Genomic DNA, 26949 nt, shown 5'->3' on the forward strand with positions numbered 1-26949 from the left:
TGCGGCTGATTTTCGTGGGTTATCCATGGACCTCAGGAATTGCTACTTTCCCACCGCAAGTACGTTGCACAGTGTGGCGTTTTATAGACATTTTATTTATTCTAGTACATTTTGGCACGTCAAAAGTAGTTTATATATTAGGAAGTATGAACAATAAGAAGAAGAAAACTGTGGTAATCGCTGGCGGTCTGTGTGCTATGTACTTGTATATTTCTCAAAAGAAAAAGCACTCAATATGTGTAAAACAATAGATATAACACATTGGGTTATAACCAACAATAACAAACATAGTAGAACCAATACTTTATTGGTTACATGTATAGTGTTGGTTTATATAACTCTTCCCTACCTTATACACTTCTTTCAAGAGGGCTACTTTTTCTGATGTTATTTCTGAAATCATTGAAGGTGTTTTAAATCTTTCTTTCGAATCCAAGGAGATGCATACTTTTGTCCACAATTGCGTTTAGTTTTTATTGAAATAAACAAGTGGTCTAAATGGAAACACACACACACCATTTCCCCCCTGCGGGTCCGGGGATTAGAATAGGCCCGAGGTATTCCTGCCTGTCGTAAGAGGCGACTAAAAGGAGTCCCTCCCCCTCAAGGGGGTAGTTAGCGCCTGCGTCCGGAGACGGACGGTTCCACGACCTCTATTTGCGGTCATTTTGCTTTTTCACTTCTCGTTTCTTCCTTCCTTCCTTTGGTTGGTTCCTTTCTTTGCTCTTCTCCACCTCACTGTCTTCTTCACTCTTTCCATTGCCTTCTTCTCCTTGCCTTCTCTGGTCTCCGCCTCGGCGTTTGAGACAGTCTGTCCTCTCTCTCTCTCCCTCTCTCTCTCTCTCTCTCTCTCCCTCTCTCTCTTCTTTTTCCTCTTCTTCTTCCCTCCCTGTGCGCGCCTGAAGGTCGACCCACACGTTCGCACGCGTAGCCGGTGACGGGGTAACGCGTAATTCCCCGCCCTGGGTAGACATGTAAGGCACGCACATACCCCCTGGTAAAGGCCAGGCCCAGGGAGGGGTGATTGCCTGAGCTGATACCTTCTGACCATGCCGATTGGTCCCTCCGTCTGTTTCTCGGGAGGTGTGACCTGAGGTGTAAACATTCACCTAAGGCGGGAGTGCCCTCTGAGAGGGTCCCCACAAGGAAGGAGCGTGCCATCGGAGATGCTGGCAATCATGGGGGATTCCTCCGCAATGGATTTCACTCCATCTCTCTCGACTTCTGCCCAAAAACGGAAACATGACCAGCCACCAGTGACAAAAGTACTACCGCCTGCCCCACAGTTCCTCGTCGTTTCTCGATCTGAGGACGGAAAGGATTTTTCCTCTGTCAACCCTTTCGTTATCCAGAAGGGCGTAGATGCCATAGCCGGATCTGTCAAATCTTGTACCAGGTTGCGTAACGGTACCTTATTACTAGAAACTGAGAGCGCCTTTCAGGCACAAAAACTGCTTCGGGCCACACTCCTGTACACGTTCCCTGTCTGGGTGGAGGCTCACCGAACTTTGAATTCGTCTCGTGGTGTGGTCTATACTAGATCCCTCGACGGATTGACTGATGAGGAGATTCAATCTTTCCTCGCTGAGCAGGGCGTGACGGCTGTCCATAGGGTCATGAAAAAGGTCAAGAATGACCTTGTACCGACCCGGACACTTTTCTTGACCTTTGATAGTGTTAAGCTGCCATCGCGCATCAAGGCGGGCTACGAGGTTATTTCTGTTCGCCCCTATGTCCCGACACCTACGCGCTGCTACCAGTGTCAGCGTTTCAATCACACTCGACAGTCTTGTTCCAATGCGGCTAAATGTGTCACTTGTGGCAGGGATGCCCATGAGGGTGACTGTCCACCTCCGTCTCCTCATTGTGTGAACTGTCAGGGTGACCATGCTGCATCCTCCCGCGACTGTCCTGTCCTGCTCGTCGTAGCCCTCCAGGAAACGAAGCTATGCCCATGCGATCAAATTGCCTTGGCACACTACACCTCTGTGCGTTTTGACCTACCCCCTTGGTAGGTATCCCGGCTCATGGAGGGGTTATGTTGCTGGTCCGGGATGATATTTACTATGATCCCATCACGTTGCACTCCGGCCTGCAGGCAGTTGCCATCCGCATTACTCTCCCCACTTTTACATTTTCCATTTGTACCGTTTACACTCCATCGTCATCTGCCGTTACCAGGGCAGACATGATGCAACTTATTGCTCAGCTACCTGCACCATTTTTGTTAACTGGAGACTTCAATGCCCACCATCCCCGTTGGGGCTCTCCAGCATCCTGCCCGAGGGGCTCCCTGTTAGCAGACCTTTTCAACCAGCTCAATCTTATCTGCCTCAATACTGGTGCCCCTACTTTTCTTTCGGACACATCTCACACCTATTCCCAGTTAGACCTCTCTATATGTACTCCCCAACTTGCACGCAGGTTTGAGTGGTATGCACTTTCTGATACATATTCGAGCGACCACTTCCCGTGTGTTATACATCTCCTGCAGCATACCCCCTCTCCGTGCTCATCTAGTTGGACCATCTCCAAAGCAGACTGGAGGCTCTTCTCTTCCAGGGCGACATTTCAGGATCAAACCTTCACAAGCTGCGATCGTCAGGTCGCACACCTCACGGAAGTCATTCTCGCTGCTGCTTGAATATTCCATCCCTCACCCTACTTCTTCTCCACGTCACGTACCGGTCCCCTGGTGGACCGCAGCATATAGAGACGCTTTACGTGCTCGTCGACGTGCTTTACGCACCTTTAAACGCCACCCTACAGTGGCGAATTGTATCAATTATAAACGATTACGTGCACAGTGTCGTCGTATTATTAAAGAAAGCAAGAAAGCCAGCTGGGCTGCTTTCACAAGCACCTTCAACAGTTTTACTCTTTCTTCTGTTGTCTGGGGTAGCCTGCGCCGGCTATCTGGCACTAAGGTCCACTCACCAGTTTCTGGCTTGACGGTCGCGAATGACGTCCTTGTGGCCCCTGAGGCTGTCTCCAATGCCTTTGGCCGCTTTTTCGCAGAGGTTTCGAGCTCCGCTCATTACCACCCTGCCTTCCTCCCCCGCAAACAGGCAGAGGAGGCTAGGCCACCTAACTTCCGCTCCTCGAATCGTGAAAGTTATAATGCCCCATTCACCATGCGGGAACTCGAAAACGCACTTGGCCGATCACGGTCCTCCGCTCCAGGGCCTGATTCTATTCATATTCAGATGCTGAAGAACCTTTCTCCTGCGGGTAAAGGTTTTCTTCTTCGTACTTACAATCGCATCTGGATTGAGGGACATGTTCCCACATGCTGGTGCGAGTCTATTTTTGTCCCGATTCCTAAGCCGGGGAAGGACAAGCACTTGCGTTCCAGTTATCGACCCATCTCGCTTACCAGCTGTGTCTGTAAAGTGATGGAGCGAATGGTTAACTCTCGATTGGTTTGGCTGCTCTAGGCTCGACGCCTACTTACCAATGTACAATGCGGATTTCGTAGGCGCCGCTCTGCTGTTGACCATCTGGTTACCTTGTCGACCTTCATTATGAATAACTTCTTGCGGAAGCACCCGACCGCGGCTGTGTTCTTTGATTTGGAGAAGGCTTACGACACCTGTTGGAGGGCGGGCATTCTCCGCATCATGCATACATGGGGCCTTCGCGGTCGCCTCCCTCTTTTTATTCATTCCTTTTTAATGGATCGACAGTTCAGGGTACGTGTGGGTTCTGTCCTGTCCGACACCTTTCGCCAGGAGAATGGGGTGCCACAGGGCTCAGTTTTGAGCGTCGCTCTCTTCGCCATAGCGATCAATCTAATAATGGATTGCCTCCAAGCTGATGTATCAGGCTCCCTTTTCGTGGACGATTTTACCATCTATTGCAGCGCGCAGCGTACGTGTTTCCTGGAGCACTGTCTTCAGCGTTCTCTTGACCGTCTTTACTCCTGGAGTGTCGCCAATGGCTTCCGTTTTTCTGCCGAGAAGACGGTTTGTATTAACTTCTGGTGCTACAAAGTGTTTCTCCCACCGTCCTTACGACTCGGTCCCGTTGCTCTCCCATTCGTGGAGGCAACAAAATTTTTAGGTCTTACATTTGACAGGAAACTTAGTTGGTCTCCACATGTGTCATATTTGGCTGCCCGTTGTACCCGTTCTCTAAATGTCCTCCGTGTTCTCAGTGGTATGTCGTGGGGAGCGGATCGAGCCGTCCTACTTCGCCTATATCGGTCGATCGTCTGCTCCAAGCTGTATTATGGGAGCTTCGTATACTCCTCTGTACGGCCATCCATCTTACGCCGCCTCAACTCCATACAACATCGGGGTTTATGACTTGCGATCGGAGCGTTTTATACTATTCCCGTCGAGAGTCTTCATTCTGACGCTGGTGAGTTGCCCCTCACCTACCGGCGCGATATACTGCTTTGTCGGTATGCCTGTCGGCTACTGTCAATGCCCGACCACCCGTCTTATCGTTCCTTTTTTGATGACTCTCTCGACCGTCAATACGGGTTGTATGTCTCTGCCCTGCTACCCCCTGGAGTTCGCTTTCGTCGCCTCCTTCAACACCTTAATATTTCACTTCCTGCAACCTTTCGAGTGGGCGAGAGCCACACGCCACCTTGGCTCCAGGCTCAGGTTCGCGTCCACCTTGACCTCTGCTTGCTCCCGAGGGAGGTTACCCCCGGTTCAGTCTACCACTCCCGTTTTGTCGAACTTCGTTCGAAGTTCATTAATATGACCTTAATTTATACAGATGGCTCTAAGACCAATGACGGGGTCGGGTGTTCTTTTATTGTCAGGGCACAAAGTTTCAAATACTGGCTCCATGGCCATTGTTCGGTCTTCACAGCTGAGCTCTTTTTTGCCCTCTACCAGGCTGTTCTTTACATCTGCCGCCACCGACATTCTGCATATGTCATCTGCTCCGATTCCCTGAGCGCTATCCAGAGCCTCAGTGATCCGTACCCGGTTCACCCTTTCGTGCACCGGATCCAACGCTCTCTTCAGCAGCTGGTGGACGTCGGTTCTCCGGTTAGCTTTATGTGGGTTCCTGGCCATGTCGGTATCCCTGGGAACGAAGCTGCAGATGCCGCGGCCAAGGCTGCGGTCCTCTAGCCTCGGACAGCTTCTTGTTGTGTCCCTTCGTCAGATTGTAGCAGGGTCATTTGTCGGCGCATTTTATTGCTGTGGCATGCCGATTGGGCTGCACTTACAGACAACAAGCTTCGGGCCTTGAAACCTCTTCCCGTGGCTTGGACGTCGTCCTCACGCCCTTCTCGGCGGGAGGAGGTAGTTTTGGCCCGGTTACGAATTGGACACTGCCGGTTCAGCCATCGCCATCTGCTGACGGCTGCGCCGGCGCCGTTCTGCCCATGTGGGCAATTGCTGACGGTCCGCCACATTTTAACGTCCTGTCCGGATTTTAACACACTGCGTCTTGATCTTGGCCTGCCATGTACTCTAGAAGCCATTTTAGCGGATGACCCACGAGCAGCTGCTCGCGTTCTTCATTTTATCAATTTGACGACCCTCTCTAAGGACATTTGATTATGCTGTTTTCTTTTTTTAATCCTATGCCTGTCAGTCTGTCTTTTATCGTGTTTTCCGTTTCGTTGCTGTTTTAAACTTGTGACTCGCGGTGCATTCCTAATGTAGTCTGGGCGCTAATGACCGTTGAAGTTGTGTGCAAAAAAAAAAAAAAAAAAAAAAAAAAAAAAAAAAAAAAAAAAAAAACCACCACCACACACACCATTTGGCTTACTTTCTCCATCTAAGAACATTTTGCTACAGAATATGTTGATGTTAGTACTTAAGATTTTTGCTCTTGTCAGAAAACGCCATCTGCTTGGAAGTTTTTAGAGTTTTTCCTCGTTTTGCACTATTGTTTCTTGTACTGTAGCTGCAAAGATGGCTTTAAAATACCTTCAGTTATTATAAAGCAGCTACGTTCAGTGTGGTCACATAAATGCGCCCCTCCCCTGAAACTTCCTTTCATATTTTGTGTCTGTGGTCCACAGTTTGAATACTGTCAAGAAATTTTTCTGTCATCTCTTTCTACGCTCTGTTTTATATTCTTGTTTGTGTAATGTTCATGTGTCAGTTTCCACAAGCAAGGTATTTCTCACAAGGGAACCTCCCAATCGCACCCCCCTCAGATTTAGTTTTACGTTGGCACAGTGGACAGGCCTTGAAAAACTGAACACAGATCAATCGAGAAAACAGGAAGAAGTTGTGTGGAACTATGAAAAAAATAAGCAAAATATACAAACTGAGTAGCCCATGTGCAAGATAAGCAACATCGAGGACCATGTGACCACAGGAGCGCCGTGGTCCCGTGGTTTGAGTGAACTGCTGCGGAACGAGGGGTCCTTGGTTCAAGTCTTCCCTCGAGTGAAAATTTTAAATTTTTTATTTTCGCAAAGTTATGATCTGTCTGTTTGTTCATTGACGTCTCTTTTCACTGTAATAAGTTTAGTGTGTGTGTTTTGCGACCGCACCGCAAAACCGTGCGATTAGTAGACGTAAGGACGTGCCTCTTCAATAGGAACCATAAACATTTCATCGCAAGGTCATAGGTCAACAGATTCCTCCACAGGAAAACACGTCTGATATATTCTATATTGACACTGGTGATGGCATGTGCATCACATGACAGGAATATGTTGTCGACCCACCTAGCTTGCACACTTGGCGAATGGGTAAAAAGATTCTTCTACCTTGCCTGATACAGGTTTTCTTGTGTATGTGATAATCACTCCCAAAAAGTGATGAAAACATAAGAGTTTGTCAGACAATAATCGTCTGAAAATAAAAAATTAAACTTTTCACTCGAGGGAAGACTTGAACCAAGGACCTCTCGCTCCGCAGCTGCTCACGTTAACCACGGGACCACGGCGCTCCTGAGCTCATACTGTCGTTGAAGTTGCCTATCTTGCCGTGGACTACTCAGTATGTATATTTTGCTTATTTTTTTTCATAGTTCCACACAACTTCTTCCTGTTTTCTCGATTGATTTGAGTTCAGTTTTTCAAGGCCTATCCACTGTGCCAACTTATAACCAAGTCTGAGGGGGGTGCGATGGGGAGGTTCCCTTGTCAGTACAATTGTATGTTTTTCGATACTGTCATTGGTTCAGCCCCTTCATTGTATTTGTATAAACTAGAACATGCTGTATCTTGAAAACCACTCAAACAGAAGTGGCGAATTTCGAGTAATAGCTACGTTTCTCTTGTTTCCTTGTTAAAATTTACTTCCTTTGGTGAAACAAAGTGGAGTTTCCATGATGTCACCCTGCTGACATCCTAATGCACATGCAGTTGTGACAGAATCCTGAAACAGTGGTTCATTATATGAGGAAATGTGGTCAGTTCAGGTCAAAAGTTTATGAAAAATCGTGTCTTTGATATAAGAACAAATGTGTAATTGCTGAACATGCCTTGTTACAAAGTCACACTAATTCTCATTTCAGCTGCTATCAGAGACTTAAAAAAAATGCTCTTCATTCCATTACGTAAGTCTACAGTTATTCGTATAATGCGGTAGATAAAAAATTCCACAAGCTTATCATGTAGAAAAATACTTATATATTTCTGTGTTACCATTTACCAAAATCTCGTTCCGATAACTCGGACTTTTTATGAGGCCTGAGGGTCGCTGTGAATATTTTATCCTTGCATCCTGTGAGTACAGTCTCAAGGTCAGGCCTCTGCAAACACACAGCCAGAGACTGCATGTATCAAAGAATCTGATGGAAATATCAGTGGCTCATCAGGAAAATCCGTTTTTTTGCGTGGTATCTTGCCTTCGAAGGTGTACCAGCTTTAATTTTTGCCGAAGTGTTGTCAACAAACAATTTTCTATCCTCAATCATGTGGCACCTCTCACAGTGTTCTAGTAGTATATCAGGGTGAAACCAACCAGTGCGAAATTCAATCCTGAATGGTTGGAGATTTGAGGACATCAGGGCCCACAAGATGCCAGAATTCCAGGCATATTGCACAGTATTTCTGAAAGTCTTTCACTCTCAGCCATGGGGAAGGAGCTAAGCACTCGAGGCAGTCGGAGCAGTTAAGAATACAACGGACATTAGTCTTTTTCGTCAGTCCACGGTAAATGAAGTGCGAAGAGTGTTAAGTGATGCATAGACTCTTAAAGGCAAAAGAAAGCGGTGGAAAATCCAGCATGAATAGAACAATATTATGAAAAGGGGTAGTTACTACTCACTGTATAGCGGAGATGCTGAGTCGCAGATAGGCACCACAAAAGACTGTTGGAAAGTGTGCTTGCGACCAACAAGGCCTTTGTTGGACCCCCCCCACACACATACACACACACACACACACACACACACACACAGTCTCACAAACGACCAGAGTGTCTAGCTCCAGGGGTGTGTGTGTGTGTGTGTGTGTGTGTGTGTGTGTGTGTGTGTGTGTGTGTGTGTGTGTGTGTGTGTTTTTTTTTACTATTTTTAACAAAGGCTTTGTTGCCCGAAAACTCACTTCCCAACAGTCATTTTGTTGTGCCTATCTGCAACTCTATATCTCAGCTATACGGTGAGTAGCAACTATCCTTTTCATAATACTGATAGACTCTTAAAGGCTGCACATCATCTCACTGACCTTAAGGGGATTTTATTTTCAATGACTGCATTGTTTTTTCACCTTGCCATTTTAGTGATGTGTGTTAGACCATTAAAAGGGTTATTCCAATAATGCTTTAAAACCTAAGTGAGGAGAACAGTAATGGCAGGTGAGTTGGGAAATCTCACCAACAGAGTGGCGCTGAAAAGCGACCAGAAGTCTGTGGCCTTTCTGACATACCTTGCGCAGCTTGATGTAACCTTTGGCTTCCATTATGGAAACTTGCCACTGGTTTTTCAGCGAAGAGGGAGGATCGGCAAGGCATGCCTCAACACTGTGCTTTCCCGATGTTTTTATGCTTCCTGCTTCCTCTTTAGACAAGGGGGTTGATTTCATTAATACTTTCTTCATTGAATGTGCATTCTGAAACCAGATGTATCCATCTATTAACAACCCTGATGGTACATACCAGCCAACTCTCCTGATTTAAGGCGGTAGACTCCAAATTTTCAGCTTTTTCTCCCACTTCCCAATTATTCCATTATTGCTCCTGATTTTTGACTTACGATCAAAGGGTGTATACGGCCCGGGAGATCCGGGAAAAACCTGGGAATTTTTTAGAATTTCGGGATTTTTACTTGTTTTAGTTTTTCGATAAATTTTTTTTAGGTTTGACATGTAAGAACTGATATGTTGACAAAGAACTTTAGCCCAGTACTGCTGAATAATACTGCACCAATGAAACATAACACAGAGAATAACACCAAAATTAAACTGTAGTTGCATAGAAAATGAGTCATTTACACTGTGCACACACAAGTTTACCTACACCGAAAAGTGTCAAAGGCTTTAGGCTGAATATTATGCAGTACGTTCGTAACAAATAATGTGCATTTGATGTGTGTGAAGTCACATTTCTAACAGATCACTGGAAAATATTATGAATAGTGGCTTGAGAAGTGTTACTTTCAAAGTAAATTTCCACACAAGATGAATTATGTTATGTGTGAGAATGTGCAGTGAATTTCTTAAATCACAGGGTGTTATAACTCTCATTCAAAAAGTAACACTTGAGGATCAGCCATTTGAAAAATTTCGGGCCCAGAAGATAAGTCATTTATGCCACTATTTAAAATTTTACCGGCACATTTGTGTTTGATATGGCTTAGTGTAACACACGCTAAAAAAAGACCGACCTTCAAGTTAGTTTTTATATTTAATGTTGTTCTTTCATAGATAAATTACGCAATCGATGGCAATACCAGTTCGCTTCTTTTCTACTTTTTTTGCCGGTGAATTTTCTCTTTGTCTCCGCAACAGCTCTAATGTTCACTACTGCTTCTTTTTAACTAAACCTATAAATAGACAACAGAAGGCAGCACCAGTCAGGCGAAATTAGTCCAGTTTTAGAGTGAAAACCTGTATCAAATGCAGCTACTATATTCCCTGCTCTAAAATTTGCTTTCAGCAAGGACGAGTCTTTTTTTTTACCACTTCCATTCCTCAGTTTTTCTGATTTTACTATTGTTTTTATTTAAATACAAAAGCTTGCAGTTTAATCATTGTTAAAAGATCTTCAGTTACTTTATTTTGTTTTAGAATAATAAGAGATTTTTCTGTAAAATATTTTGTGCATTTTTACAGTCTTTTCTTTTCGGATTTTTGTGTTGCTAAATTTTTACCTCCTGTCTTTATTTTAATATTTAATTTCTTTATTTTAATATTTAATTTATTAAATTTGGTTTATTTTTCAAACATTTTTGAATCACAAAAGGTATTGTTTGAAATGTATATTTAAACATTTGTGAGAGTTAGCATTATCTATTTTAAACTGCTATCATATTCACTTGTTTTAAAAACATTTTAATTATTATTAGACAATACAACAAATAGTTTAGAAATAAGTACCATGTTTAACAACAAATACTGTAATTTATGAATTGACTTTGGAGAATAACTCATTTGGAGCTGTGTGCGAGAGCATTGATTCGTTCTGTGATAGATTCTCGCTCTATCTGAGCATTTTGAATGGTCCCCTCAAGTTTTGCCTTCTTCTCTTTAAGCTGTCTTATTTCTGTGTCAACAATCTTCTTTTTAGTCATGATCCTTTTTCCTGAATAACTCGTCATTTCTATTTTTGAGGTCTTCAGCATATTGATCTCGTGAGTTACTTACAGAGTGTATAAGGGACTTTGTTATAAGCACTCGTTGCACTCCGCCGTGTGTCTTGACTGCGTCATACACCAGTCTTGTGCTCACTACAGATTGTTCCCTCATATTCTCGAAGAGGCACTCTTTGTTCACCGATAATCCTAGGCGCTGTGAACAACGTGAAGCCTACATGTTCCGATTTCCAATAAAACGGTGTCTACCCCTTCGATTTCTTTCAAACATTTTTTAAGTTGCTTTGAGAAAGCGAGGTTGACAATAGGGCCGTCCATTGATACTTGTAAAAGCTTTTTCATTGCTTTCATGTTTTTCTTGAAGGACTTGAGTAGCTTAGCTGCCGTTGAACTGCCTAGAAAAGCCTATGCATAGTAACGGATGCACACGAGATTTTTATTTTTTTTTTAAATGTTCCAATCATGCACTAAAATGTCCATCTGGATTGTTTTGCACACCTTGTTCAAGGATTCGTCAAAACAACAGTTCGTGATGCGTTTACGTGGTCAGCTTTAATTTCAGTCTCAAAGAAAGGAGCTAGTCAGTATTGCACGATATAACCAATTTTGTCCTTTTGTAAATGCGTGCTCTTGGCCACTTCACTGTCAGGGAACATTGCGGGGAAAAGTAACATGTTGTTCACAGAACTACGCAGTGACTTGTGTGAAACGATGCACTCCAAACACCACAATATTTCCGCTTTTGTTACTTCGTCCTTTATTGTCATCCGATCAATTCCTCTGTTTATCCCTGGGTTTTGACATTGCAGTGATGTACTTGTGCGGAGGTGTAACAATTCCAGCGGCCAATGCCACTGTTGTTGACCCAGCTGAGTCCGCAGATGTGGTAGTGGGAGCAGAATCTGTCTGCTGGGCTGAAGTGGTCGCTGCCGGTAGGGTGTAGATGTACAAACTTGCTGTGCTTCTCATGGCAGCTGCTTTCGCGACGTGCTTCTTGGATTTTGTCATGTGAATTGTAAGAGCCAATTTTCCCATAGTACGGATGTTAATGGGGGTCCCTGGACATAATCCACATTTAGCACTATAAAGGTCTGTGGGTACTTTCACCAACCAGTCCTTGAATGCTGGATCTGAAAGCCAGCTATCCTGAAAGCCAATCGACATGGCGTAGTCGCAGTAATTGTTGGTGGGTAACCTTTATTGAAGAAAGAGGAACTTTGGATGTAAATAAAGCTGCGCCTCGTTATTACGCATAATGAAATAAGACACAATGAGTGTTACCTACCTTGTCAGTTTATAAAACTTTGCCCCGCACGTGCGTTCTTTTGGTTTTACACTCCGGCTTTGTTGCGTAATCATCTCCTCCTTTTGGCATTCCTTGGTCCCCCTCTGGGGTTTGACCTCCATTCCAAAATTTCTCTTCCGTAGTGTGAGCCATTTGGGGAAGAGCACCTTACCTAGTGTCTCCGACGTGTGCTCTCCTAGTACATTCCACCTTTTCTTTTACGTCGTTGTCTGATGCTAGGGTGCATAGCCAGCACGGTAGCCAGCCCGTGTGGTGGGGTCGCTATTTACCCTTTTGGTTGAGCCCCCTGAACACACAGGGATCACACTTCTGATACCTGAGCTGTGACCTCCTCATGCATGCCTTGGAGTGGTTGCTCGTCATCCTGGAGCATCGGAACTCCCGGCAATGGCCGCCGTGCCAGACGGCCCTTGCTGTGGCTGGCTGGCGCCCGTGAGGAGAGCCCCTGATCGGAGTGGGTGGTATCAGGGCGGACGCTATGCAGATGAAACGCATACGGGTCCAAAACTCTGGCCGCTCTTCTGCGGCCGTCTCTCTGCGTGGTACTGATTCCTCAAGTGCTGCTTCTCTTGCCCCTTCGGCCTTCCCTTCCGTGGCTACCCCCTGGGAAGAGGGTCAGGCGCGTCGTCTAGGGGCAAAACCTTTCCCCCGTTATCTAGTTTGCACCAGGACTGATGGAGATACTTTCACCAGTGTCAAACCTTTATTCTTTGTGGAACACATTGAAGACAAGTTCGGCGAAGTGGACTCCCTGAGCAAGATGCGGTCGGGTTCGTTACTGATAAAAACTGCTTCGGCTGCCCAATCTGCGGCCCTTCGTGCCTGTACCCATCTTGGCACAATTCCCGTGTCCATTACCCCTCACCAGTCTCTAAATATGGTACAAGGTGTGATTTTTCACAGAGACCTCATCCTTCAAACTGATGAGGAACTTCGGGACAATCTCGGACGGCGGGGTGTTCACTTTGTTCGGCGTGTTCAGAAGGGTCCTAAAGATAATCGTATTGATACTGGTGCCTTTATCCTGGCCTTTGAAGGGGATACCCTTCCTGAGAAAGTTAAGATTATGGTCTATCGCTGTGATGTGAAGCCGTACATCCCACCTCCTATGCGGTGTTTTAAGTGCTTGCGTTTTGGCCACATGTCTTCTCGCTGTACCCAGGACCCTCTCTGTGGTGACTGTGGATGTCCACTCCATGAGGGGAGTCCCTGTGTTCCCCCTCCTGTATGTGTAAATTGTCATGGTAGTCATTCTCCACGTTCAGCAGATTGCCCAGTCTATAAGAAAGAAAAAAAGATACAGGAGTATAAGTCTCTTGATCGTTTAAGCTACACAGAGGCCCGTAAGAAATATGCACGATTGCACCCTGTGTCCATGACATCTAGTTACACCTTGGTTACATCTTCATCCCTTCCTCCCCCTTCCTTACCCCCATCCCGGACCCCTCTCCTTCCCCCCTCCCCTGCGGCTCCCACACCTTCTCCTCTGGGCGCTGCTCCCCCTCCCCAGCCGGAGAAGTGTCCCACTCCTTCGGCGTCTGCCGGTCAAGGGCGCCTCTCCCGGGATGCCCCTTCCCGGCACCTTCCAGGTCAAAGGTCTGCTGCAGCGCGGCGACCGCGAGAGCCGCGTTCTATCGGCCCCCCGGTCGCCCGGTCTCTTTCTGTTCCTGATCTTGCTGCAGCTGGCTCCATTATGCCACACAGCCCTCCTCGGTCTCAGCCTGAAAAGAAGAAGAAACATAAGTCCCGGGACAAAGAGCCTCTGGTGTCACCGGAGGTCCCTTCCCCGGCTTCACAACCGGATTCTGACCTGTCGTTTATGGATGTCGCCCCCTCCTTGTCGGTGACGGGTGGGGACCCGGCGGTATGACTGGATTTAGCGTGTTCAGCCCTCATTTAAACCATCGTTCTGTGGTTCTCCAATGGAATTGTAATGGCTACTATCGTCACCTTCCGGAATTGAAATCCCTTCTTTCGTCCTACTCAGCAGCTTGTGTGGTTCTCCAGGAATCTCATTTTACTGATGCTCACTCACCGACCCTCCGTGGGTTCCGTGTTTTCTGTCGAAATCGGGTCGGACCCTTGCGGGCTTCTGGTGGCGTTTGTACGTTGGTCTGTACAGACATTGCTAGCACGTGGATTCCTCTCCACACTACATTGGAAGCGGTTGCTGTTAGGGTCCACTTAGACTCTGCAGTCACAGTATGCAATCTTTATCTCCCTCCTGACAGGACTCTTACACCTGCTGCCTTAACCACCCTTCTTCAGCAACTTCCTCCTCCCTTCCTCCTCCTTGGGGATTTTAATGCTCATCATCCTTTGTGGGGCAGTGCCTTTCCATCTAGACGAGGTCTTCTTATAGACCAATTTATTGCAGACCACGACCTGTGCCTTCTTAATGATGGCTCCCCTACTCATTTCAGTGCTGGTCATGGTACCTTTTCTGCCATTGATCTTTCTCTTTCTTCTCCCTCTCTCCTCCCTTCATTACACTGGTCGCCACACGACGATCTTTGTGATAGTGACCATTTCCCGTTGATTATCACGCTCCCTTCCCGCTCCCCGATGGACAGGTTACCTCGTTGGTCTTTCCACCGCACCGATTGGCCTCTATATACTGCACAGGTCGAGTTTTCTCCCTCTTTGTCGGGTAGTATTGATGACATCCTACGTGACGTGTCTGACGCGATTGTTCGCGCTGCTAACCTTGCTGTCCCGCGCTCATCTGGACAATTTCGACGTCGGCAAGTCCCGTGGTGGAGTACGGCCATTGCCATTGCCATCCGTGATCGCCGTCGAGCTTTGCAACACTTTAAGAGGCACCCATCTGTAGCCAGCCTTTCTACCTTTAAGCGCCTTCGCGCTAAAGCCCGTTATTTAATCAAACAGAGCAAGCGGATATGTTGGGAACGATTCGTTTCTTCCCTTGGTTCCACTGTCCCTCTGTCACGGGTATGGGCTACACTTCGCTCTCTCCAAGGTTGCCATCGGCAGTCCACCCTCCCAGGCCTTCACCTCCCAGATGGCATTTGTACGGACCCATTAGTTCTCGCAGAACATCTTGCGACCCATTTTGCAGTGGCATCAGCGTCGGCCTCCTATCCAGCTGCTTTCCTTCATCAAAAACAGCAGGCTGAAGCTGTCACCTTACGTTTCACCACTTGTGAGTCAGAATCTTACAACGAACGTTTCACTGAATGGGAATTTCTTTCTGCTCTATCTTCTTCTCATGATACGGCCCCTGGCCCAGATTCCATTCATAACCAGCTGCTTCAACATCTCAGTGCTCCACAACGGCACCATCTTCTTCGGGTGTTTAACCGTATCTGGCTCCAGGGTGACTTCCCTTCTCAGTGGAGGGATAGCATTGTGGTTCCTGTCCTTAAGCCTGGTCAGAACCCCCTATCTGTTGACAGCTATCGGCCAATTAGTTTGACCAATGTTGGTTGTAAGTTACTTGAACGGCTGGTAGCCCGTCGGCTCACTTGGGTCCTCGAATCTCGGGATCTATTGTCCCCTTACCAGTGTGGCTTTCGAGAGGGACGATCTCCAATCGATCATTTGCTTCGCTTGGAATCCGCAGTTCGGCAGGCTTTTTCCCAGCGCCGCCATTTGGTTGCAGTGTTTTTTGACCTTCGCAAGGCCTATGACACGGCCTGGCGCCATCACATCTTACTAACCCTTCATCAGTGGGGTCTTCGGGGCCCACTCCCGATTTTTATCCGCCAGTTCCTGATCCATCGGTCATTTAGAGTTCGAGTTGGTACTGCTTTTAGTTCTCCATGGACCCAGGAGACGGGCATCCCACAGGGTTCTGTCTTGAGTGTCCTTCTTTTCCTCATTGCTATCGATGGACTTGTGGCCTCTGTTGGTCCCTTGGTCGCCCCTGCCCTGTATGTGGATGATTTCTGCATTTGGGTTAGTTCCTCCTCGATGCCATCTGCAGAACGGCAGCTCCAGGTGGCTATACGGCGTGCCTCTGCATGGACCCTCTCACACGGGTTTCAATTATCTCCTTTAAAATCGCGGGTGGTCCACTTCTGTCGCCGTACTACGGTCCACCCTGATCCAGAGCTCTATCTCGCTGCACAAAGATTGCCTGTGGTTCCACAGTTTCGTTTCCTAGGTCTTCTTTTCGACAACAAGCTCACTTGGCTGCCCCATATCAGACTCCTGAAGGTAGGATGTTTCCGTAAACTCAATGTCCTTCGCTTCCTTGCCCACTCCTCTTGGGGTGCGGACCGTTCCCTCCTCCTCCGTCTTTATCGTGCTCTAGTTCTGTCACGTTTGGACTATGGTTGTCAAGTTTATGGTTCAGCTGCTCCTTCCACGCTGCACGTGCTGGATCCAGTCCACCATCGTGGTATCCGTTTGGCCACCGGTGCATTCCCTACTAGCCCTGTTGATAGTCTCCTGGTTGAAGCTGGGATACCCCCCCCTTTCTGTTCGGCGGTCCCAGCTTCTGGTGTCTTATGCCCTTACTATCCGCTCTTCTCCCACTCATCCTTCCTATTCTATCCTATTCCCAGACCATGGACGTCGCCCGCCTGACTCCCGCCCTCGGGCGGGTTTACCGGTTGGGCTGCGCCTTGCGTCTCTTAACCGTGATTTTCGGCTTCCTTCTTTGTCCTGTCTTCCTCGCTCCCTCCCCTCCACCCCTCCTTGGTTAGTTCCTCGGCCTCGAATTCGGATGGATCTCCGCCGCGGTCCGAAAGATTCCATCCCCCCGGTGGTGTTCCGTTCCTTTTTCCGCCAAATTTTATGGGAGTTTCGGGATGCTGTTGTTTTTTACACTGATGGCTCTAAATCTGCTGATCATGTTGGGTATGCCTTCACGTCCTTTGTTGGAACGGAAAATCATCTACTGCCACCCTCATGTGGGGTGTTTACTGCGGAATTGATGGCAATTTCCCGGGCCCTTACCTTTATTAAACAATCCCAACACAACCGCGTTTTGTTATGTACGGACTCATTGAGTGGCCTTCTTGCTATTGACCGGTGTTTTTCGCGCCATCCCTTGGTCTCTGCCATCCATGACCATCTCGCTGATCTTCACCGTGCTGCTTGTTCCATTGACTTCCTATGGGTCCCGGGCCATGTGGGTATCCCGGGTAATGAGCTCGCTGATCGTTTGGCTGGGGGAGCAGTTACTTACCCCCCGTTTTCTGTAACCCCTCCTGCAGCGGATTTACGGCTTCACATCAAATCCCACTTTGCACAGTCATGGGCCAATTCTTGGGAGGCTACTCCACTGTCTAATAAACTTCGTGCCATTAAGGTGAATCCAGGCCCATGGCGTTCTTCCTTTAGCCTCTCCCGCAAGGACTCGACCACACTGTGTCGTCTCCGCATTGGCCATACCAGGCTGACCCATGGTTTCCTTTTGCGTGATGAGCCACCCCCGCTATGTGGTTGTGGAGCCTTCCAGTCAGTGGCCCACATTTTGGTTGAATGCCCCCTTCTTTTGGCTCTGCGTGCTAAGTACAGACTCCCCCACACTTTACCTTTGATGTTGGCTGACGATTCCTGGATGGTCTCTCTGGTTCTAGGTTTCCTCCGGGAGAGTGGTTTTTATTCTCAGTTTTAAAGTTTTTAATCTCCCTCTGGTGTTGGGGCAGGGCGGTGAGTGTTTGGGTGTCTCCCACTGTAGGCAGTGTTCAGAGATTCCCGATTCACCTCCCTGACTGGAATCCTCTTTTCTTTCCCGTTTACTCTGTTTTTACCCCTTCTTTTTAAGGCTTGGTTAGTTTTTCTATTCCCATACGTACTTTCTGCATTATAGCAGTTGTACCTTTTAAGTCACGGGTGGTCTTGCCTATGCTGCTTCAGCATAGTGTTGGGTTCGTTCTCTTACCAACTTCCCTAATTTGTTTTTACTAATGACAACGTGACTGCCCTTTTACGTTTCCCCTTTTTCCGTTTTATTTTCTGACTATACTGAGATGTCCCGTTAGCAGAATGGAGTCTATTTGAAACAAGGGACTGATGACCTTGCTGTTTGGTCCCTTTAACCTCAAACAACCAACCAACCAACCAAAGTACTTTAGGACTTGGTAGACCTTCTGTTGTACATATACCGATTTTAATTGAAAGCCTAGATTCTGTACCAGCGTACTTGTAGAGGAATGATTTACCCGCTTAAGTTAAAAATATGGTTTTACTTGACATCCAGTATATTGATAATGTTGCTTTTTTATTTATCCGTCCGTACCTAGAAACGTAATAAACAGCTCTTCAGCTATTATTGTTGTCTTCACATTATGCTTTTTGCTGTTCTTTGATGTACTTGCAAGCCCCTCCATATTTTTCTACTAATAAAGTCCACAGTAAAGGAAACACTCTGGACGATAATTCAGTTTGTACATGCCTTGCGAAACCTATTTAAGGATTTCCATGCCAGAGTAGCTCTGTATATTTGGACCACACAGAATCAGAACGGTTGCCCTTGAAGTTTTGTGTGATCCGATGGCTGGAGAACGTAGATGTTGCGGAATATGCTCTAGTAACTGCTTCCATATCTTTGAATGTTTGTTGCAAAGACAGAGCACAAAAATAACCTGAACCGTGCTAGCTACATGGTAGTCTGTGATCATCTGAAGAACAAGCTACTCGTTTCAATAAACTCGTTTTTCAAGACTCTTGCTCCAAACTTTACTTCTTAAATTATTGACCAACTTAGGTAATGTTATTGTTTACCACTTCCCTGACATCTAGTATTTTCTTATAATACTGTCTCGACCTTTTTTTTTCCCCCTCTTGACATATGCCAAGTTATATTTTTTGGCATTGAATGTATAAACGGCAACTGTTTTATTTGTATTTAATCGTGGTAACAGTGGCTGTATTATGGTGTTTCACGCTATTGGAATTTTGAGCAGGCAGGTAACGATGTTAGCTGCTGAAAGCGATGGCTCGTCTTTCGTGTGATTGATTGCTGGCTTGGTCGCCTCACCTCACCATCTCAGCTCGCCGCGATCTCTCTTCCCAGTTCATCCAGTCACTGGATTGCTTTGCATTGACCAGCTGACACCATGGTGACTGCTCCTAATCTGTCCCATCCTTCATTGCCACTCCAGTCCCAGTCGGGCAGAATACAGAATGCTTTCAAAGATCCCTAGACCTTGCTGTGAGTGCTCGCAGCCTTACGTCAGTGGGTGTTTAAATGTTGTACAGTATATTCGGAGTTTTGAAAAAAGCAATGTAAAAGTTGTTGTATCACTCTTCGAGAAAACATGACACCGACTATGGCTAAGTAAAGGTTCTCCTAAATTGCTGCAACCATGATCACGAAATAAAAACTACATAAATTGTGTTATTGGAGAATGGCTTATGGAAAGGTTGTGGGTTTTATACTTCCAAGCACTTTAGGAAACGAAATCCAGCAAAAAACAACGCGTTTTGGACAGATCTTTGATTCACTTCGGCATTTGAAGTGTATGTTTGCGTAATATGAAAGTAGAAGTAAGAAATACATCAAATACTGCAGTTTAGTTTCCGAAGCATTCTTAGGTTCCTGCCTAACCATGTCCTCCAAGAAAAAACAGCAAACCATTGTTAATGCCCAATATTATATGTGAAAGTTCAGCTTTTCGTGAAGTTATACTGTACTTACATTACTTTAAACCATTAACCTTTCGTCTTCATATGGTCGCGCTACTTAACAACGATGCTGCTAGTGGTTGATTACATAACGTATCTTATACTCTGAACTAGGCCTATGAGAAAGAAGGCCACGGCGTGTACATTACAAAGAATGGCCTGAGCTCACTCGTTCGCTTAACTCAGCGGGTAAAATGCATTTCTAAATCTGTCAACTTGCAACTGGGTGCGTGCATACTAATGAAAATTGCATCTTGTACTGGAATCCGTTATTATGAAGTCTTACTGATTACTATTCGTACAACAAAATTTAAAATAAATTCTTGATAGAAATGGTATAATAGCTTGGTTATAGGATTTTGTCTCTTTTTCATAACAGTTCCCCGTTCATTGAAGATGTGGTGCCTTACACAACTGAAAATCATTTTGGCATGATTTTAAATGCCAAATTAGTGCCTAGTAGTAGGCCTACGGACTTCCTATGATTGTAAGACTAACAAAGGTAAGATTCCATAATAATGGATTCCAATAGACGATGCAATTCTCCTTCGTACATACACATCTGCATATGAGTTAACCGGTGTAGAAACGCACTTTGCTAAGTTGAGAGAGCTCAACCTACCTTCATAACGTGCACGCCGCAGCCTGTGTTTCTCGTAGGCCTTGTGCTCTGAATAACTGCGGTCATTCGCTGGCAAGATCACGTGACATGAGCTATGACTGACTGACAAAAGCGCATCGCTCAACGCAATCTCTATTTTAGTGCTCAGGAAGCTACCGTGCTGTAATTTGTGGAATATGTATATATATATACTTTCGCAGTACGAAAATAAACTGCGTGCATATTGTCTCGCATCAAACTTTTTTCCAGACACATTGTTTTTCCCAGATTTGTTTCCTAAAGTGCCGGGATGTCCTACGCCAGTATGAGACTTTGATTCAAAGGACTGATAGGTTTTACAGCTCCGAGGGAAAGTATACTGTTGCTTAACACGGATGTATTTTCACCTGCTTTATACGTAATTTCATCCGGGAGAAGTTTGTTTTTAACCGGGAAATCTGGAATTTTTTGTCCACGTATACACCCTGGATCATAAACCCTAAGATAGTCGTTCTGAAAAACCCGTCAGTTTTGTTTTTGGCTAATTGTGGAAAGTCCTTTGCTTATTAGTCTTTTTTAATCGATGTGCTTATCAGAGTTTGTTTCTTTGGTAATCAGTTCATGCAACAGATAACTTGTGCTAATACTGAGAGACTTGTTAATAATGAGGACAGGTAGCAACTCACCGTAAAGATGATCACCCAGCCGCAGACAGGCATGTAGAAAAGACATTCACACACTCACAGCTAAATATCCGGCCATAGCCTTTGTCAGAAGACAAGAGCACACACAAACATCACACAATCAGTCCACACATTTCGTGCACATATGCCCACCATCTCCGGCCGCTGCATCTACAGTCTCTGAGAATCACGTCCAAACAAACCATCACTCATGCCTGCTCGCCTCTCGTCAGCAGCTGCTTGGCTAGTGGCAAGAAAGTCATGTGCAACGTGTACTCTGTGCTCTTTCCTGCACATTTTTTAGAATGTATACTTGTTCAGTTTTGTGCTCTGTTTGGACTTGCATTTGTGTGTTGTCACTGTGCCAGTGCTGCCAAGTTAGTGGTTTTGGTACCTGTCTAGTGACTAATGAGCATTATAGTAGGTTTTAAAAATATTGTGGTGGGTTTACAGTAAAATCACGTTATCCATTCATCTTGCAGAAAATAACACTATTTATTAACATCTATTAGTTCTTGAATTTATATCATCTAAACATTTATAATATACGGTATTCTGTCGTCATTCCTGTATTGTTATGCATTCTGGTGTTAATAAATCTGCAGCTGCTTGCAGTGTACATATATATCATGCCAGTGTTAATGTGGTATTTTTTACACAACTGGATATTGTTTTAGCACTAAACATGGGTAAAGTAAAGACACAGTAAGCCCAGAAATGTTGTGCTGAATGGCTGTGCGGTAGTAAATTTGTAAACTGATCAGAAAGAATTTTTGGTGATGACGAGCATCTAGCAAGTTTTGTTGTAGTATGTTGTTTGTACCTTATGCTGACATACAAGCCATAGTGTCACAAAAAAAAAGACAGCTGCAGCACACTAAAGAAAAATACCATTCAAAACCATAACAGAATCTTTAAAAGTGAATCAAGCTGAGGGTTCCCTTGCATTTTTTGCCATTGTGCAATCATATCATGTGGTCACTTACATGGGTTGTATGTGAATATAATTGGAGATCCTTTAAAATTTATGCTGTAATAATCTTGTTACAATGTTTATTCTTTGTACTTTGTGATAATGTTTTCTCTTCTGCTATATGATCCTTGCACCCAGTAGTTTCCAAACACTATATTTGTTTACAAAATATGACAGTACACATGTGATGTATTAAGACAATGAAAGGAACCTGTGACCCCACTGGAGGTACTCTATTTTACTTATATTATGTTTACCGTTAAATATAAGTTTAATTTTTTGTCAAAAGAAACCCAAAACCATATTCTGAAATAGTGTTTTGTTTCTCCACTACACAGTGCTACAAGTTCCTCCAAAAAATCCTCTCTCTCTCTCTCTCTCTCTCTCTCTCTCTCTCTCTCATATATCAAACAAAAGCGCTGGCATGTTGATACACACACAAACATGCACACAAAATTCAAGCTTTCGCAACCAATGGTTGCTTCATCAGGAAAGTGGGAAGGAGAGAGAAAGACTAAAGGATGTGGGTTTTAAGGGAGAGGGTAAGGAGTCATTCCAATCCCAGGAGCAGAAAGACTTACCTTAGGGGGAAAAAAAGGATAGGTATACACTAGTGTGCCCCCCCCCCCCCACACACACACACACACACACACACACACACACACACACACACACACACACACACACACACATATCCACATGTACACAGACACAAGCAGACATTTGTAAAGGCAAAGGTTTGGGCAGATATGTCAGTCGAGACGGAAGTACAGAGCCGAAGATGTTGTTGAATGACAGGTGAGGTATGAGTGGCGGCAACTTGAAATTAGCGGAGGTTGAGGCCTGGTGGGTAACAGGAAGAGAGGATATACTGAAGGGCAAGTTCCCATCTCTGGAGTTCTGACAGGTTGGTGTTAGTGGGAAGTATCCAGATAACCCGGACGGTGTAACAGTGTGCCAAGATGTGCTGGCCGTGCGCCAAGGCATGTTTAGCCACAGGGTGATCCCCATAACCAACAAACACTGTCTGCCTGTGTCCATTCTTGTGAATGGACAGTTTGTTGCTGGTCATTCCCACATAGAAAGCTTCACAGTGTAGGCAGGTCAGTTGGTAAATCACGTGGGTGCTTTCACACGTGGCTCTGCCTTTGATCGTGTACACTTTCCGGGTTACAGGACTGGAGTGGTGGGAGGGTGCATGGGACAGGTTTTACACCGGGGGCAGTACAAGGGTAGGAGCCAGAGGGTAGGGAAGGTGGTTTGGGGATTTCATAGGGATGAACCAAGAGGTTATGAAGGTTAAGTGGACGGCGGAAAGACACTTTTGGTGGAGTGGGGAGGATTTCATGAAGGATGGATCTCATTTCAGGGCAGGATTTGAGGAAGTCGTATCCCTGCTGGAGAGCCACATTCAGAGTCTGATCCAGTCCGGAAAGTATCCTGTCACAAGTGGGGCACCTTTGGGGTTTTTCTGTGGGATGTTCTGGGTTTGAGGGGATGAGGAAGTGGCTCTGGCAATTTGCTTCTGTACCAGGTCGGGAGGGTAGTTGCGGGATGCGAAAGCTGTCTTCAGGTTGTTGGTGTAATGGTTCAGGAATTCCGGACTGGAGCAGATTCGTTTGCCACGAAGACCTAGGCTGTAGGGAAGGGATCGTTTGGTGTGGAATGGGTGGCAGCTGTCATAATGGGGATACTGTTGCTTGTTGGTGGGTTTGATGTGGACAGATGTGTGAAGCTGGCTTGGACAGATGGAGGTTGACGTCAAGGAAAGTGGCATGGGATTTGGAGTAGGACCAGGTGAATCTGATGGAATCAAAGGAGTTGAGGTTGGAGAGGAAATCTGGAGTTCTTCTTCATTGAGTCCAGATCATGAAGATGTCATCAATAAATCTGTACCAAGTTTTGGGTTGGCAGGCCTGGGGAACCAAGAAGGCTTCCTCTAAGCGACCCATAAATAGGTTGGCGTACGAGGGGGCCATCTTACTAACCATGGCTGTTCCCTTTAATTGTTGAAATGTCTGGCCTTCGAAAGTGAAGAAGTTTGAGTCAGGATGAAGCTGGCTAAGGTAATGAGGAAAGAGGTTTTAGGTAGGGTGGCAGGTGATCGGCGTGAAAGGAAGTGCTCCATCGCAGCGAGGCCCTGGACGTGCGGAATATTTGTGTAGAAGGAAGTGGCATCAATGGTTACAAGGATGGTTTCTGGGGGTAACAGATTGGGTAAGGATTCCAGGCGTTCGAGAAAGTGGTTGGTGTCTTTGATGAAGGATGGGAGACTGCATGTAATGGGTTGAACGCATCTCTGCCTACGTAGATCGACACCATCAACTTTCCATTTCATAATATTGCTACATTCCATCCTGGATTTCCCATTGTTCAATTTGAAATGTATGTTTGACAGAATTCAGAGTATTGTTACATGGCAGTCACTAAATGTACTTCAGTACTGTTCTTATTTCTTAAACTTTAATGTTATATTATAGAATATATTTCTTTTATGTTTGTCTGGTCTGATGCTTTATCTTGCCAGGAAAGTTCATAAAACTTGTATGGTAGGATGAAAGTGTTACCAAAGTATGAAATCTAGTGAAGAAGGTGACTGAAAAGACCTCTGTGTACATTTTTATGTTCCGTTTGCCAGGCTTGTCATATGTTCTGGTTTGTGTCCATTTTTTCCGAACCCCCTTGTAATATTCAGTCCTAGAATCTTGACTGTAGCAGACGGTCCATTACAGTCTATGCTAATTCAGGGAAATATTGCCAGGCAGCTTATGTTTCATACATAGTCTGCACACAAAGAAAAGAAAATTCATAAAGAAATTAGTGTGATGTAAACTGATGCCAAAAAGTATTTCAAGCCATGTATCTTAAAATATTTGTTACTCCATTTCCATCAGTTGCGAAGGAGCCTCACAACCATTATCGGGATGAACCTCTTTCATTCCCCACATCGTTACTGAAGTCTGTCAATAGCTACCTCAGTTTTCCAAATTCAGTTGAGTGTTCTATGCAGCAATGTAGGTTTGTGTCCTGATCCAACAGACATTTGCAGGAGGGCGTGTGACAACTGATAATCCTCTGTTGAAAGAAATATGTGTTATAAAGAAGAGTTTTTGATGTCATCTCTGCTGCAATATTTGTCTTCAGCCCATCGTTTGAAAAATTACTTATATGGTTTGAGACAAAATTTAAAAAAGAGGATAGTAGTAACTCAATATTTTTAATGCACCGGTGAGTTACCATTTCCAGCGATGTGTTAAAAGGATGTCTACTGTAGTTATGATTTGAATTGTTGTTAAAAATTCTTATTTTCTTTCTTAATAACTTTTCAGTTAAAACTTCTTATTTTCTTTCTTAATAACTTTTCAGTTAAAACTTCTTATTTTCTTTCTTAATAACTTTTCAGATACATTGTATATGATGTTGGACAAGTAGCATTCAGTGTTGGCTGAAAGTTAATTCAAGTAGAAATTTTAAATTTGCGATGCCTTTATCTAATGAAATATGTGATAACCCTTGTATACAAAGGATCAAGAAATGTGCTGTTTCTATTTTTATGTGTGTCTTGTTAGATTACTTTAGCACTTGTGTATAATTATTCAATTTGCTACTGTCCCAGATGGCAATTATTGGGACTGCTGGTAATTATTGGGACTGGAGCTGTGTAAAAATACACTCTCTATCATTTAAGACTGAATATAATGCCTGAATCCCTTGTGCATTTTACACATGCAGTGTGTTTTCTCACAGCTTAAAATTTGTGTGAATTTTACTTAAAAGGACTGATAGTGTCACCTAATGTGCTGAAAATTACTGAAGTTTCACATATTGTAACACCTAATGAAAAGGCAAAACTTCTGATAGGGATTTCATTTAATTGTAAGATTGTCTGTGCTTCAGATATAAAACCAGTTTTGACAAACTTCAAATTTGTTTTGATTTTAATCTCTGGTATAGTTTTCTGTTAATATCAAGTTCTTGCACTGGGATTCACAGTTTGTATGATGATTTCATACCATCACATATGTTAAAATGTTTGATTCCACACAAAATATGTTTTATCTTTGAAAGCACTATCACATGGTCTTAATATGAATACCTTAAAGTCAAAGTATTCAACGTGGTGTATGAGATTTTGGAGTGATTAATTGTAATTAAATACTGGGTTCTGCCATAAAAGTTTCTTTTAAATTATGATTTCTTAATATGTCACTGTCACAGCTATTATATGAAAAACAATTTTAGCCAAGTAAAATTTTCTGTACATACATTAATTCTGTGCTTTGATAAATTTGTGTTTTTAAGCATACATCTTAGGCATACAGATGTGTGTCAATATTTGCTTTGCGTTTGAAGAGGACTGATATTTTTGTAGCCTTTTATGTGAGTGTTCTACAATGTAATGTTCACCATCTGTGTATTTAAAAGTGGAATAAAAAACTAAAAAAGGAAGCTAACAGTAGCAGAAGAAAAATTCTTGAGTAAAATTTTTTGTCTCATTTTTTTCTGATTTAGGGTCAGCAATTACGGGGTTGCTGTGACTGCAAAGTTAATAAAAACAGAAATTCATCTAAAAATGACTTTCGTTTACTTTCCCTTCAGATCATAAATCCTGTAAAGGGGACAACTTGCTGTTCATTCAATATTAGAGGGTTTAAAACACATTCGTAAATACAGAAGTCCTTACACTTTTTTATTTTTATTATTTTTTTTTCCAAATTACGTCTTTACTTATCCTTGATCTCAAAATTTGTCAGGAAAAAATGCGAAAAATTATCTTGAAACCAGGGAAATTCACTTCGGAAAACTTCTGGCAATCTAGGGCATTCTTGTCTTTCCTGTGTGCACGTGGTAAATGCGAAATGCATACTACAGTGATATTACTAAGTGCATCCAAAATGGACCAACATGCTGTTATTGCTTTCTTTCCTGCTGGAGGACAAACATCATTAGACATCCATCAGATAATGAAGAAGGTGTATGGGGCAGCATGTTGGTCAAACACTACTGTTGTGGAATGGTGCGCCAAGTGCCATGCGGGTCATGATTCGACACAAGATGCTAGTTACTGTGGAAGGCAAGTCTCAATGGGGAGACTAAAGTTGGA

At 44.5% G+C, this 26949-nt stretch overlaps 1 protein-coding gene across 1 annotated transcript in view; it reads left to right on the forward strand.

The window, feature by feature from the left end:
* LOC124802996 (RING finger protein 44-like) overlaps positions 1–26949 on the forward strand; it is a 127441-nt gene that overhangs the window by 15279 nt on the left and 85213 nt on the right. The window lies entirely within an intron of this gene.

Source organism: Schistocerca piceifrons, chromosome 6 (genome assembly GCF_021461385.2).
Source record: "Schistocerca piceifrons isolate TAMUIC-IGC-003096 chromosome 6, iqSchPice1.1, whole genome shotgun sequence".
NCBI classification, from domain to species: Eukaryota; Metazoa; Arthropoda; class Insecta; order Orthoptera; family Acrididae; genus Schistocerca; species Schistocerca piceifrons.